Below are 17,200 nucleotides of genomic sequence, written 5' to 3' on the forward strand. Positions count from 1 at the left end.
TGGTGGGAGTCCATACCATGAAAGACATTTTGGGAAAAGCAGGGTTACATCGCTTTGCTACAACATCAGCAAATGACTCTGACCTGTTTGCAGCAGTCCAAGGCCAGATGTGGGGAGCACTGAAGGCAGCGTACCCGACCAATGCAAACCCTGATAATATTGTGCTCGAACCCCTGGGACTGACCGAGAACGCACGCTCATACATGGCAAGGGCATATCAGACTTGGAGACACATCACAGGAAATGATCCAGATACAACCCAAATGGAAAAATCTATCTTGCGGGATAAGATCCAAAAGGGCCTGCCCGTGCAAGTGAGGAGCAAACTGGCTGAAGTGGTGGGACTGGGAAGCATGACGACTAATGTCTACACTGATCACATCGCTCATCAAGTTGATTGGTTCCGTAAGAAGGAGATGGCTCAAAAGGAGCAGGACCAAGAAGTGGTGAGGAGGCTGAACCAAGTGCAGCTCGTGGACAATATAAAGGAAAAGAAGCAGACAGTCGTGGTGCAAGCTCCACCGCAACAAATCATACTACAGCCCACGTCCCCGCATGGCCTAACTCCGCAGGGAGCCATGGCGGTGCCCTTCAGCCCAGCCCCTCAATGGGGAAACAGACCGGCCCATCTCTGGGGAGCCACGGCCCGTGGAGACAAAGGACGGGCAGGAAGGCCTAATCTCCCGGCGGGCCTACAACAGAGACCTAATTCGTGCTATAATTGCGGACGACCAGGCCACATGTCTCGCCAGTGTGATAGGCCCTATAACAACTCCTCTGGAGGTGGCTTCAGAGGGGGAATCAAACCACGAGGCCAAAATCAGCACAACCGGTAACAGTGGATCTTCGGCCAGGCTGCAGACCTCCATGGAAAACACAGTACCCCCTGAAGGAGGAAGCAGTGCGGGGGATTGAAACACAGATCGAAGGATTGCTCGTGGCAAATGTGTTGAGGGTAACGCAGACCCCTCTTAGTAATACACCAATACTGCCCTTGAAAAAGCCTGAGAACACCCACCGGCTAGTACATGACCTTCGAGCCGTGAACGAAGTGGTGATTGACAATGTAGCCGATGTGCCAGATCCGCACACCCTGCTGGCACAGATTCCGCCGGACGCGGAATGCTTCTCAGTGGTGGACCTTTGTGGCGCCTTTTTCAGTGTCCCACTCAGTAGCGAATCACAAGGACTGTTCGGGTTCACGTTCAAAGGACAGTTTTATCAATATCAGAGACTTCCTATGGGTTACAAACATAGCCCTCATGTGTTTAACAAAGTGTTAAAGGATGATCTCGAAGGGCTCGAAAGACAGGTGCAGAGCACTGTTATTCAATATGTGGACGACATTATTGTCTGTGCATCGGATGTCGAGACGTGCCACAAAGACTCGATCAAACTGTTGCAAATTTTGGCAGAAAATTGTCATAAAGTGTCTCAAAAGAAATTACAATACTGTCAAAAACAGGTTGACTATTTGGGCCAGAAAATATCGTATGGACAGAGACGTATTTCAGATGGCCACTTGGAGGCGATACGAACGGCTCCAAAACCCAGAACTGTTCGGCAAATGTTAACCTTTCTGGGAATTGCGGGATATTCGGCCTCTTGGGTCGAAGAATACGCCAAATTGGTAGGGCCGTTAAGAGCTCTGATCAAAGACACAGGCAATAATGATCTCCACGCCACGCTGGATTGGACACAGGATGGCCATGTGGCGTTTGAAACAATCAAAGCAAGGTTGCAAGAGGCTATTACTCTATGCAATTCCCAGGTGAAGCATGGGGGGAAAGGGGAGCCATCCATCCGGTGACCTTTCCTCTACCCGACTCCTATAATGCGATTACAGTGATGGTGGAGAATCGCGCGGTGCCTGGAAACACAACCATAGGTAACCTTAGAGACATCTGGTGGGTATGTGGGACTAAAGCTTATTTGTTTTTGCCTTATGGATGGTTGGGCTGCTGCTATTCTGCTACCCTGAAGCTCCCGTTTGAGGTGATGACAATAAAGAGGGGCCCCAAGCCAGAGGGGGAGACTTATCAGGCGGTCCCAAGCAGGGCCAAGAAGGAGATGGCGGCGTTTCACACTACGGACGCATACCATTGGAGAATTAGCTTGGGAGAAAAATGGGGCCTTGGGATCTTTCCCTGGTATGGGGTGACATTTTTGGCAGATCACATTGATAACATTACGTACACCCTCCAGGGATTTGCGAATGAGACGATCAAGGGCTTCCGACAGTTGTCACTTACCCAAAAGAGCCATCGGTTGACCCTGCTTAAACATGACATGGCTTTGGATTATATCTTGGCGAGGCAAGGGGGGTTGTGCATAGCCCTAAACTTGACAGATGACGCTTGCTACACTTTGATCCCAGATAACACCGACAACATTACCAGTATCATCGACGCGCTGAAAGTTATTCGAGATTCTTTTGGACCGTCCGAGGGCGCTGGTTGATCAGCAACCAGCTGGATACAGGATAGACTGGGACCGGTGGGGACGATAGTGGCGCAGGTGTTGGGGGCGCTCGGGATATCACTATGTGTGATGCTTTGTTTTTGCACTGTGATAATGACTTGCGCAAAGGCCATGATATTACGGTGGATAGGCGTGGTAATGCCAAGGGACCAGACCCAGATGCCGCTGCTCCCGATCGACTGTAAGACTGATCTGACTTACTCTGATGAAATGATAGTGAATGACAGGTACTCGGATTAAACATAACAAAATGACAAGGGGAGTGCATGGGAGAGGAGAATTAATACCAGAAAAATACAAAAAAAAAAAAAATAGAGCTATACACGAAAATGAAAACACAAAGTTAGGGGATGAAGGAGTGGGAACATCGGCGTAGCACCAATTCCTTGGGTTTTCATTTTCCTTTTGTATGATGTGTTGCATGATTCCACTGGAATGTGATCCACCGTATGTTGTTGCCCAGCCCGTGACCAGTTTACCATCATTATTGTGTCAAAGTTGCATGTTTTTTGCGTTGAGTGCCATTGTCATCACTCGATACTGGCAGGAGTTCTTATTCGTTCCAGAACCTCTGAATGCTGACCGGGGCCGTGCAAGGGACTCTATGGACAGTGACCTGGACATAAGGACTTTGTATGGACAGCAGGCCCTGGGCAGTGATACCCAGCACGTTCTATCGCTGAAGATTCAGAGAATGGACTCTGCCTCGGCACGCACATGAAGAAGGGGGGCGACATTTCGGGGGCTTGATTTAATAGCATGTTTTGATACCTCATTACTATATACCTCATTGTTTATTCCAATATTTTTACCTCATTTTGTTACCTGCTGGCATGCTGATCATGTGACGGTACAATTTCACTGTTTGGTGATAGGTGGACATGTCATTCCATTTCCATACTGTTTGATGAGCTCATACTGTTTTGTGGTTTGTAATGTGCCAGGGCTCCTTACACCTGGGTGACACCAGGTGAGGGGAACCACTGGGGTTAGTAGAAAGGGCCTTCCTCTTTTTCCTTGTCATTAGACTGACAGGGTTTTTTCTTGAGGAAGGGCCGGCAGCTTTTTGGGGCTTCTAACGGGCCACGCCAAATTTATTACTTCGCAATTTGTCACCGTTGTAGGGGTATTACCTAAGGGGGGTGGTATCGTCATTTGTATAATGTGGACTTCAATTTTCTTTACTTGTGGTTCCTGAGATGCCTCAAATTGTTGTCAGGGAGCAATTGGCTAACTAAATAGTTTGAGCTTTCCTAGTTAAAATAACCTTACGTAGCATGCCTTGAGCGTGATTTAGGCTGAGGATTTTTGGGCCAAATTGTAGACGTGAGCATATATAAAATTTGGTTGGGGGAAGATGTTTGGATCTTTACCGATGTCATCTTTTGTTAGACCGTTTCCAGGACTATTACTTTGTCGGGACAAGGGGGGAATGAAGTGTAATTTGGAATTCCCTCTCTAATCCTGTAGGTCAGTGTTTCCCAACCACTGTGCCGCGGCACACTGGTGTGACGTGAGAGACGTTCAGCTGTGCCGTGGGACTGTCCAATATTAATTACGGAGCGCATTGTAAACAGGATCGCCAAACCACTGGTCAGTTCGCGCAAGGCCTGGTCAACCACTTGCTAATCGTGCATGTGTGGAGAATCGGAGAATCTTGAGATTTCATATTGTGTCGATATGATTCTATTGCATCGGCACGTATTCAGTTTATGTGTGTGTTGCTGTGTGCTTTTGCTAACAGTGACAGACACTATGACGGTTGTGGTGCGTTTGTGGTCCGATGGAAATCAGAGAATGCAGTTCAACCGGAGAACCTGGATTGGTTATTTTTCACATACGTAAAATAAGCAGTCAAGTCGAGACTCCTCGACTGTGATAGCCACTCAGCTGCTGTCAGAAGAGCAGAGCGTCTTTAAAAGTGACTTTGTTCTTATTGTTGCAATATTTATAGACCTAGTCTAAAACAGTAAACAAAATCACGTTGATTCTTTTATTTTAATCACAATCACTTTAAATAGTTTATTTCTTACACCGTCTAAAACCTTTTTAAAAACTGTCACTTTTATTTAAAAAAAGGAATACAATTTAAAGAATATTTAGTATTTATTTCTATTAAATTATTCGACTCTCCATACATACCGTAATTTCCGGACTATAAGCCGCGACTTTTTTCCAAAATTTTGGACCCTGCGGCTTATAGTCAGGTGCGGCTTATATAAGATTTTTTTCGAGATTTTTGTGATGACTTGATCACTTTTACTCTTAACACTATTATATGCAGTAAAAGCTACAAAACAAACTGACAAATAACTCGTTTTCAAATCAGACGAGTAAAAACTGGTCAAATATTTTAAAAAAAAGCTATTATTAAAAGTGAAGACAATTTGCAATTCTAGTAATGACACACGAATTTGATGCACAATTTGTCTTCGCGGGCTACATAGAATGATGTGGCGGGCCGTATCTGGCCCCCGGGCCTTGAGTTTGACACCTGTGCTCTAAACCCTTTCTCTTACTCTGCCATATCACTCAGAGATTACACAAAGCAGTGGCGCTGTTTGGACAATCTGCATTGTAATTGTACTAAGTTCATCTTGCTTTTCCTTTTTTTTAATCACTTCACTGGTTTCTTTTAAATAAAAGATATAAAAGAAACCAGTGAAGTAATCTGCATTGTATTAAAACCTAATCAATCAGCATTTAAATTCAATTCTTCTGACATTTTGCTCACCAAAAACAAGTTGTAATGAATGTGAACTTTTTATTCATTTTATTCAGAAGGTTACTTTGAACCTTAAACGGCGGCGTGGCGTACTTATGGATTTTTACGGCCTCCGGCCTCCAGGGGGCGCTCTAGCAGGAAGCAAGAGCGGGACAGGCGAAGAAGAGATAATGCGCCGAAGAAGACGCGCTAGTTTGTGTTTACATTTCGCGCATCACGCGATCAAGACGGACATTACTGAAAGGAAGCCTTTATACACAAACCGTCATCATGGGGGACAAAAGAAATGCATATGATGCCGCTTTTAAGCCAAAGACAGTCGATGTTGATGACATTATCTTGTGTCTACTCTGGAGCGTACTTATGGATTTCTACGGCCTCCGGTCTCCAGGGGGCGCTCTAGCAGGAAGTAAGAGCGAGACAGACGAAGAAGAGATAATGCGCCGAAGAAGACGTGATCGTCTCGCGCATCACGCACACGCCCGCATTCACACAAAGACAGGAAGCTTTTATACACAAACCGTTATTATGGGGGATAAAAAAAATGCATATGATGCCGCTTTTAAGCAATACGTGTCGCTCGCTAGTTTAATATAATTTAGCGCTTCGTGCATGAATAAGATTACCATGAACAGAACCTCTTCACACTCGAAGAAATGCATAAAACCGACGACGAAAGAGAGACTGAGAAAGTGCGAGGCGAAGGATATCTAACGCTATTCCAATCGGACACTAAGGAGGAAGACTTCGATAGTTTCAGTGCACAGGAGGAAGATGAAGACGGCTCTTTTTTTACTTTTACTGGTATGTTTTTTTTAACCAGCCCTGTTCGTGCTGTGCTACCGTGTTGCTGCTGTGTTGCTGCTGTGTTACTGCGGTATTACTGCCGCGTCACAGGCAGTGTTTGGAAAGAAATGTTAAGGTATGTTATTAAAGCTTTAAAAAAAAAACTTTCTGTGTCCAGTCTTTCTTCGCTAATAACTCGCGTGCACACTTCCGCGTTGCTGCGGTACTACTGCTGCATCACAGGCAATGTTAAGAAAGACATGTTCAAGTATGTTATTAAAACGTTAAAAAGGCTTTCTATGTACTGTCTTTCTTTGTAAAAAACTCGTGTGCACGTGCAGCTTATAGTCTGGTGCGGCTTATGTAAGAAAAAAAATGAAATATCCCTAAATTTTAGCTGGTGCGGTTTATAATCCGGTGCGGCCTATAATCCGGCAATTACGGTATATAGGAATAGGACTCTACGTGTTTCGTTGTAATATAACTGATTTTAATATAGGAGCTTAACAGATTTGCTTAAAGGTGTGCCATGAATGAAAAAAGGTTGGGAAACACTGCGCTACACTGTAGAGCGACTACTCCTTGCGCACACTCTTCCAGTGATACCGCCACTCCCACCTACAGCAGTGGATGTCCAATTACCCTTTAATCTAGTACAATCAAAAGAAAAGAATGTTCCCTGGTGTCACCCGCACCCCCCTTGGTGGGGGCGCGCCCCACTATTTGAGAAGCAGTGGGTTAACTGAAGCCTCTAAAATGTCAAATTTGTTGTGACGGATTGACGACCACTCCGATATACCCGCCTCTTGCCCAAAGTCAGCTGGGATAGGGTCCAGCCTTATTAAGTACAAACAGTGTTGAAAATGGATAGATAGATTGATATGTATTATTCCTGTACTGTATGTTAAGTATGAATATAGCTTACTTGAAACAGCTGAAGTTTGAGTGTTAGGGCTGGAAGAAATGGACCCAGGGATATCTTTCTCTCCTTGATAAAGCCATGCAGAAGAATGGAAAGTCTCTGCATAGAAACCTTTGTTTTCATTATCTCGAATTGTCAGGTCCATTGAGTGCATGTCCTCTGATACTACAAAAAAACAAAGATTGTTTCAAAAACAAAAGCTTTAACATGATGGTTCAAAATTCACGTTATTCATAACTAATCAGATTTGTTCTGCTCCATAACTGCTCACATTATTAAGATTAACTGTATAATTGTACATTTGAGCATTTTTATCTAATGACAATTTTTGCTTCTTAAGGTCAAAAATAATGTCTACCCTGTTACTTTGAGGTAAAACTCACTACGTAGAAACGATTCGGCTGGGATGCAGGTAACTCTGCCCTGTGTTACTGTTTAAGTGCTTTTATAATCAGAAATAACTACTGACACTTAAACTACCTGATTCCTCTGTGATGTCACTGGTAAATGAACTTCCTCCAGTGGAACTCCACTGTTTGCTGTCCTTGAACAGTTTTCACCTCCTGGCCCAGGAGTCACTTGTACCGCTGTCTGCATCTTTGAGGCTAGAAAGTTGCAGATGCTCTTTGGCCTCCAGGGAACCTGGAATTGCATTAAAGCAATCACAAGAAATATGGATCCAAATATCCCCCAGTCATTTTATTATGCATTAACGTAACTTACATTTGGTGTTGGACTTTTTATCTGGTCTCTCACTGTTATTGGAATGTGTTCTTGGATATTTGTTATATATGCAGAAGTTTTAGCACAGTCTTCTGAGCTTCTGAGCTCTATTGTCTTCTCAACTCTCAGTGATGGCGGCAGATTGGTGTTTTCAGTAATTGCGTTTGGGTTAATGCAGGTATGGGCAAACTACGGCCCGCGGGCCACATCCGGCCCACGGGACCGTTTAATCCGGCCCGCCAACCCTAAATAAATTGCATTATTAAACTTTTTTTTTTCGGTCATTTTGCCTGCAATGACTGTGTTTCCCCAGTAGATAGGGAACCACTCGCCTGCGCATTTACTACCGGAAGCCGTGTCAGAAAGCTCGGTGCACACTCACAAGTGCGTGTACGTACTCAGTAGTACGGAAATGGCGCACTCGCGCTCTATTTGTATCAGTGCCGAATTTAAAGCGTGGGCTGTGACGACAGCATTCTTGTAATTTGAGCGCCGAGCTTTCGGATACAGTTTTACGCTAAAGCCACCCACAAACCTTCCCCTGGAATCCTTCCATTAAAATGAGTCGCCCATGGAAAAGCAAGGTGGACACTGAGTGCCGAGTGTTTAAAAAGAGTGGCCAATTTGGCTCGACGTACGCGACGTGACGTTCAGCCCCATGAACATCAACATCAACCCGTCACAGATCTAGGTAAACGGACCAACACCTCGGATCTCTCCTAAGAATTGCCACAACAAATTTTACTCCAGACTATGACACACTATCAAAAAAAGGGAGAACAACAACACTGTTCCCACTGAAAATGAAGGGGAGGCTTTCAAGTTTGTTGTAAAAAAAATGCATTTTGAATATGATCTGTACAAATAGCAGGGATTGAAACTAGCGACCATTCTCATTTTCAAACAATGCAGGATGCTCAAGGACATTGAGCCACCTGTTTGTGACTAATCTTAACCTGTAAAGTTCTTAAGGCTTACTTTAAGGAAGTGTTTCCCGTTTCCTCACCTCTGTTACCAGGTGTTTGTGAGTTAAAACTCTGCTCTCATTTTCAGATACCCCTCACCGTGTTGCCGTTTTGATTACTTTATTTGGATGTATGCTTTCACCGATTCTTCAAGATGATATATTTGGTCAGAATGTTTGCTGTTTGATGTGATCTCATAAGATAAACATCTTTCATTAATCTGACCTGCAGGCACTGAAGTGATGGAGACTGTTATTCATAATAACAGTGTCGTATTTTATGACAATCACTGATAGCAGTTTTTTATGGATTTTTTTTTTTTTTAATGCTGTTAATAAATGCATTTGTTTTCAAAAAACTTTTTGGGAATATCCATGCTTTACTACCTACTAAAGGCCAAAACCTTTTATGCAATGACCTTTACAGGTCGTTTATATTACTTCACACAAACACTACATCCATCTGCTCCTGGTTCTGCCCCCCAGTCAAAATTTAGAACCCAATTCGGCCCACAAGTCAAAAAGTTTGCCCACCCCTGTTTTAAATGCATTCATTAGCTTCTTGCTAGCGCTAGCATTAGTTTACTTCTTAACTTTTTTTTCCTCATTTCTTAACTTGACTGCAGTGCTTGTTTACAAGACGTGTTCATAAATATTGTAAGTGGATTTATTTGGTTACGTATTATGTATGGTGGGATGGACAAGTCTTCAGCTGTTGACATCTTTTAATCAATCAAAACGTTTGTGGCGCAAGTAAAGGGCAAATATATCTGACCGCAAAGGGAGGCGCACATCTTGCGGCCTGGAGGGAGTAGGGTGTGAAGGATCTAATTTGCATTTAAAGAGACCGCACCAAAACGGCTTGCTCTGAGCTGCTCCTCAAAACAGGGGTAAATGAGGGGCCTGTGATGCTAGGATGACGAAGACTTCTGACTGATTTGCTGATCCACTTTATATTGACCACATCTGAATGAGTAAAATAAAAAAAGGAAGGATTTATAACCATGATGTCAGCTTTAACACTTACATAAGTGCAATATAATCAGTAAGTGCAATATCCAAAGGTAGCCTACGTACATGAGTAACTGCATAGATGACTAGATTACTTGATAGATTACTGTTTAATCAACATGCTTTACACCCTTCTTGTGAATAACTGTGATTTTGATGTATTCCTTTTATTTTCTATATTTACTGCTGCTAATTATGAGGAGCTACCAAACTGATTTCAATAGTTGCTTTAACAGTGACAATAAAGTTCCATTCTTCTTTACATTTCACCATTCGGAGGTTGGAGCATGGTTGATTACATCAACTTGATTTTATTTTTTTCCTGCAAAACTGTTGCCTATGTATTAACATTGCTTAGCTTTTCTGCCGATACGGTAAAAATAATAATTGCATTCTGTAAGGTATGATTTCCTAATAAACTGTACAAAAAGGTGTGTGTGTGTTTTATTTAGGATCCCCATTAGCTATGGCAATGCCAGCGCTACTCTTCCTGGGGTCTTTAAACCATTCTTCACATAGTCAAAATACAGCACAATCACATTCATAACTTAACAAAATTAAAATAAGGATACATAGTTACAAAATACACTAAACCACAGGTGTCAAACTCAAGGCTTGGGGGCCAGATATGGCCCGCCACATCATTTTATGTCTCCCGCGAATGAGTAAAATATTTTGCGTGTCAATACTAGAATTGCAAATTGTCTTCGCTTTTAATATCTTTTTTTTTAATATTTGACCAGTTTTTACTTGTCTGATTTGAAAATGAGTTAGTCAGTTTGTTTTGTAGCTTTTACTGTACATTACATGAGGTGCTCATACATTTATTTACAGTCATAATGGCCCTCCAAAAGAAGCTATGTCAAACGCACCTCTTGCAATCAGGTGCCCCCGGCTTCCCAGTAACGGGTTTGTTTTAGCCGGGTTCGGAGATTCGTCCGTAATCTAACCACCCGAGTTAAATTAACTCCTCCGGAATCAATCTAATTTCTGTACGACGCCAATCCCTCTCAAGTCACCCGAAGCGCGTGCCGAGTAACTCAATTCGAGGCAGGACTTCGAAGTGACCGCATCGTATTGATGGCTCCCCGCTAATGTTTGAAGTTCTTATTCGTTACGGATATTTTTTAGATGTCTTTGTTAAGACCTCAGGGATTCGTTTGTATAGCGCACCCAAGCACTAGTTTTGCCGAAGTAAATGTTGATATGGGTCCGTTCCACTTGGTCGCTCATGCAGCGAGCCGACCAACTTTTTTATTCGAAAGAGAATCGAATTAATAAAAGTGTGACAATAATAGCATTTAAGAAGAAAATTAATGCCCTTTATATTATTAATTCTAACTTCGTATACGTAGATCTAGCACTTGACCGTCGGAGTTCTTCACCCCACTTAATTGCTTCGAAGAGAATAGCGACTTTCTTACCGAATAAAAATGTCGTGCTGTCTTTAGATTTGCCCAATAATTAATTTGGAAGGCAAGTCTATTTTTTGATCGTGTCCTATTTAACTTTTGGCGCGGCCCGACAAAAAGGGGAACTGGGCCGCGCTCGACGGACAATCGAAATATTTTTATCCTCCACCAACTTCACTGATTTATTTTAATCATCGTCGTTATGTTATTTAAAGGAAGTAAATTCTCAACCGAATTCACTTTCAACGAACTCAACTCTTCCGTTAAATATTTACGAAAATATTTAATTCTCCAACTGGCTCAGAGTTACTTTTTACGCGGCCCGTCGAAAAGGGGAACTGAGCCGCGCCCGACGGACAATCGAAATATTTTTATTCTCCTCCAACTCCACTGATTTATTTCAACCGTCGTCGTTATTTTATTTAGAAGAAGTAAATTTCCAACAATTCACTTCTAACGAAATCCACTCCTCCTTTAAATATTTACGAAAGTTATTTAATTCTCCAACTGGCTCAGAGTTACTTTTTACGCGGCCCGTCGAAAAGGGGAACTGAGCCGCGCCCGACGGACAATCGAAATATTTTTATTCTCCTCCAACTCCACTGATTTATTTCAACCGTCGTCGTTATTTTATTTAGAAGAAGTAAATTTCCAACAATTCACTTCTAACGAAATCCACTCCTCCTTTAAATATTTACGAAAGTTATTTAATTCTCCAACTGGCTCAGAGTTACTTTTTACGCGGCCCGTCGAAAAGGGGAACTGAGCCGCGCCTTTCAAATAGTTAAATAACTTTTCGTTCTCCATCCATCCATCCATCCATCTTCTTCCGCTTATCCGGGGTCGGGTCGCGGGGGCAACAGCTTCAGGAGGGACTCCCAGACTTCCCTCTCCCCAGCCACTTCATCCAGCTCATCCCGGGGGATCCCAAGGCGTTCCCAGGCCAGCTGAGAGACATAGTCTCTCCAGCGCGTCCTGGGTCGTCCCCGGGGTCTCCTACCGGTGGGACATGCCCGGAACACCTCCCCAGGGAGGCGTCCAGGAGGCATCCTGATAAGATGCCCGAGCCACCTCATCTGGCTCCTCTCAACGTGGAGGAGTAGCGACTCTACTCCGAGTCTCTCCCGGATGACCGAGCTTCTCACCCTATCTCTAAGGGAGAGCCCGGACATCCTGCGGAGAAAACTCATTTCGGCCGCTTGTATCCGAGATCTCGTTCTTTCGGTCACGACCCATAGCTCGTGACCATAGGTGAGGGTAGGAGCGTAAATCGACCGGTAAATTGAGAGCTTTGCCTTTTGGCTCAGCTCTCTCTTCACCACAACGGACCGGTACAGGGTCCGCATTACTGCCGACGCTGCACCGATCCGCCTGTCGATCTCACGCTCCATCCTCCCCTCACTCGTGAACAAGACTCCAAGATACTTGAACTCCTCCACTTGGGGCAGGATCTCATCCCCGATCCGGAGAGGGCATTCCACCCTTTTCCGATCGAGGACCATGGACTCGGATTTGGAGGTGCTGACCCTCATCCCGACCGCTTCGCACTCGGCTGCGAACCGTTCCAGCGAGAGCTGGAGATCACGGCCTGAAGAAGCCAACAGCACCACGTCATCTGCAAAAAGCAGAGACGCGATGCTGAGGTCCCCAAACCGGACCCCCTCAACGCCTCGGCTGCGCCTAGAAATTCTGTCCATAAAAATTATGAACAGAATCGGTGACAAAGGGCAGCCTTGGCGGAGTCCAACCCTCACTGGGAACGAATCCGACTTACTGCCGGAAATGCGGACCAGACTCTGGCATCGGTGATACAGGGACCGAACCGCCCTTATCAGTTGGCTCGGCACCCCGTACTCCCGAAGCACCCTCCACAGAACCTCCCGAGGGACACGGTCGAACGCCTTCTCCAAGTCCACAAAACACATGTGGACTGGTTGGGCAAACTCCCATGCACCCTCGAGGATCCTGCCGAGGGTGTAGAGCTGGTCCACTGTTCCACGGCCAGGACGAAAGCCACACTGCTCCTCCTGAATCCGAGGTTCGACCTCCCGACGGACCCTCCTCTCCAGCACCCCTGAATAGACCTTACCAGGGAGGCTGAGGAGTGTGATTCCCCTGTAATTGGAACACACCCTCCGGTCCCCCTTCTTAAAGAGGGGAACCACCACCCCAGTCTGCCAATCCAGAGGCACTGTCCCCGATGTCCACGCAACGTTGTAGAGGCGTGTCAGCCATGACAGCCCCACAACATCCAGAGCCTTTAAGAACTCTGGGCGGATCTCATCCACCCCCGGGGCCTTGCCACCGAGGAGTTTTATAACTACCTCAGTGACTTCGACCCCAGAGATTGGAGAATCCGCCTCAGAGTCTCTAGGCCCTGCTTCCTCAATGGAAGGCGTGTAGGTGGAATTGAGGAGGTCTTCGAAGTATTCCCCCCACCGACTCACGACGTCCCGAGTCGAGGTCAGCAGCACGCCATCCCCACTGTAAACAGTGTTGACGTTGCACTGCTTCCCCCTCCTGAGACGCCGGATGGTGGACCAGAATTTCCTCGAAGCCGTCCGAAAGTCATTCTCCATGGCCTCACCGAACTCCTCCCACGCCCGGGTTTTTGCCTCAGCAACCGCCGAAGCCGCGTTCCGCTTGGCCATCCGGTACCTGTCAGCTGCCTCCGGAGTCCCGCAGGCCAAAACGGCCCGATAGGACTCCTTCTTCAGCTTGACGGCATCCCTTACCGCCGGTGTCCACCAGCGGGTTCGGGGGTTGCCGCCACGACAGGCACCAACGACCTTACGGCCACAGCTCCGGTCGGCCGCCTCAACAATGGAGGCGCGGAACATGGTCCACTCAGACTCAATGTCCCCCGCCTCCCCCGGGACGTGGGAAAAGCTCTGCCGGAGGTGGGAGTTGAAGCTCTTCCTGACAGGAGATTCTGCCAGACGTTCCCAGCAGACCCTCACAGAGCGTTTGGGTCTGCCAGGTCGGACCGGCATCTTCCCCCACCATCGGAGCCAACCCACCACCAGGTGGTGATCAGTTGACAGCTCCGCCCCTCTCTTCACCCGAGTGTCCAAAACATGCGGCCGCAAATCCGATGACACGACTACAAAGTCGATCATCGAACTGCGGCCTAGGGTGTCCTGGTGCCAAGTGCACACATGGACACCCTTATGCTTGAACATGGTGTTCATTATTGAAAATCCGTGTCGAGCACAGAAGTCCAACAATAGAACACCGCTCGGGTTCAGATCAGGGGGGCCGTTCCTCCCAATCACGCCCTTCCAGGTCTCACTGTCATTGCCCACGTGAGCATTGAAGTCACCCAGTAGAACGATAGAGTCCCCAGAAGGAGCGCTCTCCAGCACTTCCTCCAGGGACCCCAAGAAGGGTGGGTACTCTGAGCTGCTGTTTGGTGCATAGACACAAACAACAGTCAGGACCCGTCCCCCCACCCGAAGGCGGAGGGAGGCTACCCTCTCGTTCACCGGGGTGAACCCCAATGTGCAGGCGCCCAGCCGGGGGGCAATAAGTATACCCACACCTGCTCGACGCCTCTCACCGTGGGCAACTCCAGAGTGGAAGAGAGTCCAGCCCCTCTCGAGAGGGCTTGTACCGGAACCCAAACTGTGTGTGGAGGCTAGTCCGACTATATCTAGTCGGAATCTTTCTGCCTCGCACACCAGCTCGGGCTCCTTTCCAGCCAGAGAGGTGACATTCCATGTCCCAAGAGCCAGCTTCTGCAGCCGGGGATCAGACCGCCAAGGTCCCCGCCTTTGGCTGCCGCCCAGCTCACATTGCACCCGACCCCTTCGGCCCCTCCCACAGGTGGTGAGCCCATGGGAAGGGGGACCCACGTTTCCATTTCGGGCTATGCCCGGCCGGGCCCCATGGGCGAAGGCCCGGCCACCAGACGCTCGCCTTCGAGCCCCGCCTCCAGGCCTGGCTCCAGAGGGAGGCCCCGGTGACCCGCGTCCGGGCGAGGGAAAACTAAGTCCATTTATATTACTCATCATAAGGGGCTTGTGAGCCGTGCTTTGTCTGGCCCCTCACCTAGGACCCGTTTGCCATGGGTGACCCTACCAGGGGCATGAAGCCCCCGACAACATGGCTCCTAGGATCATAGGGGCACGCAAACCCCTCCACCACGATAAGGTGACGACTCGCGGAGGCGATTTAGACACTTCCGCCGTCAAAAAGGGGAAGCGAGCCTGAGCCTTTCAAATAGTCAAATAACTTTCCGTTCTACACAAAATAATAATCCGATTTAAACACTTCCGTTGATTTATTTTATTTAAATCGGCCCCAAACCATCGGTTGCATATTCAGTACAAATCCGCGTACAACGAAGTAAGTAATATACAAAACACATTTATTGAAGAAACATGGAATAGAATTACAAATCTCAATTACCCCAGAAACTGAACAATTTCACTCACTGATACCCGTGTTAATAAAATCATTCAATCCCAGAACAATTCGATTGCAAAACACAGTTCATAAAAAAAGGGAAGCGGTGATTACCAGCTGCGTGCTATTTTTGGTGAAAGCAAAGTCGAGTGATCAGTTCGATCTTGCTTCTAAAATCCGAATTAAAGAAACAGGCTGGCCACGAGGAATCCGGCGGCCCGATGACTATTCCCCCCTCTCGCTAAAATACATAAAAAATATAAATCCCTCTCACCTATTTCTCCTATAAAGTTGTCCAGTCCAATTTTTGGGAGTAAATCCAAGTTAATTTCAGTCCAGCGATCCTGCGTCTCACACAAAGATCTTCGGGACTTTGGAAAAAATCTTGAAACTCCTCCGGGCCTCTTCACGTATAAGCGCTCTTTTGGGGAAAAAAGCCCTGAAGCTACTCCAGCAGGACCTTTTATAGACCTCTCCGTCTCCCCCCCTCCCCTTTCTTTCCTCCTGTACTTTCCCTATAGGGTAAGACTGCCCAGTTCTCCCACGCCTATAGAAGGGACTGGCCAGCATTCCCACGCCTATGGAGGGACTGGCCAGCATTCCCACGCTTTGTTTTCTGTGGCCTTTAGCAGCTGTTTCCGCCCTGACCACGCAGTACTTTCCACCAAATGCACAGCTAGTGGTAAAACCTTTCACTTCCCCTTTTCACCTTTGACCTACTTTCTGTTACATGAATTGATCGAATTGACAAATAATATTGCTTAAAGCGGTTACAGAATACATTTTTAGCCAAGCAAAGAAATCAAAAAATAAAAAACACATAATAAAACTTTCATTTGTGCTTCTCCAAACAATTTATGTCACGCCACTATTCTCAGTGACGGGTCCCTTGATCGAATTGACAAATAATATTGCTTAAAGCGGTTACAGAATACATTTTTAGCCAAGCAAAGAAATCAAAAAATAAAAAACACATAATAAAACTTTCATTTGTGCTTCTCCAAACAATTTATGTCACGCCACTATTCTCAGTGACGGGTCCCTTGATCGAATTGACAAATAATATTGCTTAAAGCGGTTACAGAATACATTTTTAGCCAAGCAAAGAAATCAAAAAATAAAAAACACATAATAAAACTTTCATTTGTGCCTCCATGCGTGACTTACACTCTGACACCGTGTTCCTCTTTTCTATTTTAACTGGTCTAGCTTATTCTGGCCCCTCTTTTGGTCTCATGTTTTGGTCTGGCGCCATCTTTTGGACAAATTTGGAATTCCAGCTCTGTCAATTTATCCCTGTGAACAATCCATATTCTACCATTTGGACCATCTCTACCCCCATGTTACATGACACCACCTCCTTGGATTGAAAAACAGGTATAAATTTTCTCTGCTCACTCCCTCCCCCGTTACGAGTTAATCAGTCATGTCGTCGTCTCCGTCTGAGATACTCACAACCTCAGCGGTTGTTGAAGTAGGGCAGGCCGCCGCCATATCACCTTGTCTGGCGATCTCTGCGAGGGCGTTGATCAGGCGCGACAACCGACCAGCAGCGTTGTCGTCGTCAGCGTGGTCCTCCACCGCGAGGGCTCTCAGCACCGGTGGCGTTGAATCCCCTGTGACCACACTCTCGACATCTGCTTCCTCATCCTCAGCCCCGAGGTCGCTCTCGCGTTCTCTGTCTTGAGCCTCATCGTCGTCCTCAGACCCAGAAGGAGCTGCATCCACATCCAGCGGGCTTATCAGCCGTACGGGGCTGGTGGGCGAGT

General features: G+C 46.3%; 1 protein-coding gene and 1 long non-coding RNA gene across 2 annotated transcripts in view; both read right to left on the bottom strand.

The window, feature by feature from the left end:
* dpm2 (dolichyl-phosphate mannosyltransferase subunit 2, regulatory) overlaps positions 1 to 17,200 on the bottom strand; it is a 258,461-nt gene that overhangs the window by 217,242 nt on the left and 24,019 nt on the right. The gene's annotated exons all lie outside the window — the stretch shown is intronic.
* The window catches only part of LOC125979868 (uncharacterized), a 54,235-nt gene that overhangs the window by 13,367 nt on the left and 23,668 nt on the right, over positions 1 to 17,200 (bottom strand). The window contains exons 2-3 of the long non-coding RNA XR_007485473.2: positions 7,395 to 7,556; positions 6,918 to 7,079 (exon numbers count right to left, since the gene is read on the bottom strand). This is a non-coding gene — a long non-coding RNA (uncharacterized lncRNA). The remainder of the gene's footprint in view (positions 1 to 6,917; positions 7,080 to 7,394; positions 7,557 to 17,200) is intronic.

Source organism: Syngnathus scovelli, chromosome 13, assembly GCF_024217435.2.
Source record: "Syngnathus scovelli strain Florida chromosome 13, RoL_Ssco_1.2, whole genome shotgun sequence".
Classification (NCBI taxonomy): Eukaryota; Metazoa; Chordata; class Actinopteri; order Syngnathiformes; family Syngnathidae; genus Syngnathus; species Syngnathus scovelli.